The sequence below is a fragment of the Agrilus planipennis genome, unplaced genomic scaffold, assembly GCF_000699045.2.
Source record: "Agrilus planipennis isolate EAB-ADULT unplaced genomic scaffold, Apla_2.0 scaffold40, whole genome shotgun sequence".
Classification (NCBI taxonomy): domain Eukaryota; kingdom Metazoa; phylum Arthropoda; class Insecta; order Coleoptera; family Buprestidae; genus Agrilus; species Agrilus planipennis.
In genome coordinates, this window is record NW_020438938.1 from 1,398,883 (window position 1) to 1,404,061 (window position 5,179).

The window sequence follows — 5,179 nt, forward strand, 5'->3', positions numbered from 1 at the left end:
AAGTTATTTATTTTCTAAGACTATGCTTTGTATGACGCCTGCTTAGTAGAAGATGTTTGTCATTTCCCTTCGATGTCATTATAAGCGGATTCTAGTGTAATTTACTATATCCATCTAAATATGATGGTTTGTAAAAAACTGCTTAATTCCTAGGTAAATAATATGTGAACTACTTTCTTAAACAAATTGTTAAATAATTGTACAATCGTTTGTAAGTTCGAAACTTTGATATTATATGTTTAAAAGCATGTTAAAATTATTTTATGTGTATATTATTACAGACTCTTTAATTTGTCGCCTTTATCTAGATGAAAAGGCAACTTAGTGCTTGTTTTGTGTTTCGTTCCATTATAACCGTATCTTTTTACAACCCCTGACAACTACCACACACACAACAGGTGAATAGAATCGTACAAAGATTTAGTAAAATTCTTATAAGTACATTAGTATGCTAGTAAAATAAATAAATTATGTCCAACTAATACAGTACGTTCTTTATTTTCTTTATATCCGAACTGCGAACATAATGAATCAGAATTGGTTTAATAAGACAATAATTTGATTGTTATTTTAAATGAAAACAATTGGTTATTTAATATTTAAGAAAAAAAATGTGATATCGAGCGGTATCAGTAATGTATCCACCATTGAAATTCAATAACCACTCACGACCAAGTAAAAACGTGACATAGATACAAGAGGGTATTAATATTTTTGCCGAAATAAATTTTAAAAGAAAGATAAGTGCTTTCTTTTTAGCGAGGTAACACCAGGTAGGTAGGTAGGTACGTTATCGAGGGAATTAAAAATTATGTAAAATATTCATTTATATTCGCAAATATAGCGCCTATAAATCATTCGCGATATAACGTAACGATAAACTTCACCGTTACATCGGGAAGCGGGATGATCGGCTGATACTCGGTACGGCGAAACTTAACCCTCCGTGCCAATGGAAGCAGTAATAACAGAACGAAGAGAGAGGCTGATTTTCTTGAGTGACGTATCGTGTATATCCAATTTGTCTCCGAACATTGTTCTCTACAAACTATTCAAAACTTTTGCCTCGAGAGCTTCCTAGTTGTTTACCTCCACACCTTTCGGTTCCTTCACTTTCCAAAGCACTTAACATATTTACTTTGAAGCAATGCTTCTGTTTACGAACTAAAGAAAGCAATTTCGTGACATATTTTTCAAACTACTTAAACTGCAACGTTCGGAACGAGATAGCTGATATGAAGTTCAAAACTTCTGCGAATTTCACACTTTTTTAATTTGTTGAATGAAAATTTATTTGTGAATCGTTGGAAATGTGAACCTCAAAAAGAGATAAAAGGCAGTTAGCCATACGATAATTGTTCAACGTTTCAATAGCTTTTTTATCAATTTCACCTAAAAGTGATACCACCATACCATATTGTAAGACAATTGTATTTAATCATTAGCAGCAACTCATCCAAAGGACTCCGCTAGATCCTTAAGGACAATGGGCCTCTGCCAAAATCATTGATATTTTGGATTCTGGTAATTCTCAACGAACTAATTCAAGCATCACCTGCTAAGAATAGTTGGAAATACGTTATTTACATTTTAGCCGTTCAATGCTTAAGTTATTGAGATAGAAGCTATCCTAAATTCACGTCCTTTAACTCCTCTATCCTCTGATACGCATGACCCCTCATATTTGACACCAGCCCATATCCATAGCTGTGATAGTTTCATGAGCTTACTAGAACATAATCTATCGAATGTTTCGAATAATCGGTTACCCAGCTGGCAGCACCCTGATAAATCATGTTCTGGAAAGCTTGTGAAACTATAACCGATAAGAAAATGGGTTGGGGTTAGAGGTAATCCGGCTCGAAGGACCAAAAATGTTATCGCCTCGGTTTGACTACTTATACGAATGCACTTTTTTGAATGGCACGAAAAGCCTCGATAACGATAAATATTCGATATGTTTAAGAATATTTATTAACATTAAACGACTAAATTCGAAGTACAAAACTGAAATCAGTAAACTAATAAACTTAACAAAAATGATGATTCAAATTGATTGAATTGAAAATTGTGAAAATGGCAAAACTGTGTGTATAACGGACTCAAATGACTTTTGCTATGCGACAATTCCGTCTTGGTGTCCAATAACACTTGTGAGTACCTACATCAACTTTCTTTCCCCATAAATACACTCTGACGTTGAAGTGTACTACACTTTTGCAAAGTGCATTACCATCTCTGATCCGAAACCATGATACACCCAGAAAATGCAATATACATATTTGGTCTATACATCAACATATGCATATGTGTATGTGCAACATATGTAATTCTACCTTACATAGAAGAATGCAATTTTAAGGGATGATAAGTTTTTACGACTTAGCGCCCACTGAGACGTATGATCTATAAGTCGAGAACGGCCACAATCCAAAGTTTCAAAGAGTTTTGACAGAGGGTAATTTTCTGTAAGGAACTAGCGGAGTCCTTTGTCGGTAGGGGAAAGCCTTTGTTGAAACTATTCCCACTATATCGTAACCAAAGCTCTTGGTGTATAGCACTTAACCTTTAACACTTTTTTATAATTTTATAATGTTTTAAATTTTTGACTCTGTTTTACCCCTTTAGGAATGGTATTCTAAAACCACATTTTATTGTGTGATAATATCGTTGTACAAGGACCCTTTAATCAAAATTTTAGGCTTCATGACTGAGCTGTGTCCAGAAGGATATATCAAACTTTGAACCCGGTTTTGGAATTTTATGAAAAAGTCCTTAGTACTCGCCTACGTTTTGTATAGAACATCTGTCCAAAATATTAAGTCTCTTAATCCAAGCGTTTTTGTTAAATTGCAGTGGTTGAATTTTACTACACCAACCTTCTTTGTTTAAAGTTTTTGTTTATTACATTGTAACTCTTATTTTCCTCGATAACTAACAGTCAACTATTGATATCAAAGTTGTATTCAAGTATAATTTCTATGAAAAAAATCATTATTACGTTCTTTATACAAACCCTGTGAATTAAGACAATTAACGAAAATATGCAGGAACATGTCCGAAGATGTATACAATTTTGTAATCACAGATGAACACTGGCAACAATTTTTAAGAAAATTTGTTAACATAATTTCACCTTAATAAACTACTGTATCGTGAAATAACTGCTGTGTTTTCCAGAAACTTTTGCTAATATTATTGTTTATATACTTATTGTGAATCAGTTTTAACAAGTTAAGACTTGAACAATGCACATCTCATAACAATGAGTTTATTTTATTAACTTTTAACATACTTATGAAATTAAATTTAAATTTATAATATTCAGAAGACCTGAACTTGATCAGTGATTTGGACAGACCAAAATTCAATCATAATCTGAAAGATGATTTCTTTATTATTACAGGGTTCGAATTACTTTTCATCAGGATAACGTACCTAAATAATTAAACTACCCCGTAGTATACCAAACATTTTTTGCTGTTTGTTAATAACTTCCCTGTTTCTTTCCTAATATACTGTTGGCATTGTTTGGAAGTTTTGAGTTTATTTATTGTTCCAAGAAGTTTCCTACCTATCTATCTACCAACCTACACGATTACGTGGATATGCTGGTAAAAATAACAATGATACTTAAAAGTTCCTCAAACACATTTTTGATACAAGAAAACTCATTAGAGAATTCCTCGAAGGCTCGAGTAATAATGTTAAAAAAATAACAAACAGAAATAAAGTCTTCCTTCATTTTTTCGTTATTAAGTGAAATAATCAATTTTCATGGTAGCCAAATAATTAAGCAGAATACAACAGGTTTATATGTACTTACACATAAACTCTTTTGAATATACGCATTGCGCTTAAATAAATAACAAGTTTCAAATATTTTTTACTTGATCATAGTTTTACAGTCACAAAATTTGAGATTTTATGCAGGCAGATAAAATTTATGTTACTCTTTTACTTCTATACGTATACTAAAGATATGTTACTGTACTCAATAAGAAATAACTCCTTTGAGTATTGAATTATCCACTAGATACAGTACGAGCTAGCCTACGGACCCTAAAGCTTTAATTAAGGGTCCTTAACAAGGACCTAAGTTGATAGTGATAGGGTCTTGAAATTACAGCTTTCATAAATAAATGTGAGGAAAAGTAGTCTTATCATAATACTACTTGTGTAAATCAAAAATGAAAATTGTATGCTTCATTTACTTTCTCTTGCGATGTGCCCTTTCCAATGTCTTGGATGCGCGCTGGCAAAATCGTAGGTAGGGAGAAAAAAGCTGATTATACTCTCGACTCTTGTTCACTAAACATACTTTTTCATACAGTACTTGCCAAAAGTTTTGTTCAGTCATGAATAGTAGTGCGAGTCGAAAACAAGCGTTAAAGCCTTTAATATGTCTTGAAATATAAACAAACATCTCGTTGATATTTTCAGTAGTAAATGGTACCAATAACAGCACATTTGAGCAATGCAATTTTAGTGGATAAAATGGTCAAATTTTCCGTGCAGTACTGTACGGATTATACGCTCCTCACCGATTAACAGTTTGGCCGAGAGTTGTCTCCTTTCTTCTCTGGCCTAGTGCTGTTCTTTTCTACTTTGCGCCGGTCAAACTGAAGGTCACATCGCTACAGAAACTAAACGAAGTAAAATAATTATTGAACAAAGACAATACGCGTATTTTCAGAAATATAGTCGCTTTAGTTTAATTTTGCCGGTTTTGGACCATAAAGTCATTTACTTGAATATTTATTACCGAAACAATAAATCTACTAACTCATTGTATACCAAGTACATGGAAGAGAAAGATGCCCTTATCTTTTTCGGCTAGTCGCAGGTAATGAACGCTGTTGGTACTTTTTTATAACATTTATGAATCTTTCACTATGGGGAGATGTAACACAATAAAGCAACGACATACATACGTTATATTTCATTATTCGTGGTGTCTCATATTAAAACGGACAAATAACAATTTGTTTAAAGCGTACGTCATGCACTTCATACGAAGTTAGTTACGACTTTAGTTAAGCTCCAATTACCTAAACTTATTGCAAGTTAGTTCAACGTGTTGTTGTCCCTACTTTTTCGGTCGGTTCGTAAAGACGTAAGCGTAATCTTCTCAATAATTTTACAGTACTTAGTTGCCATTAGAAGAGAAGATAGTGTA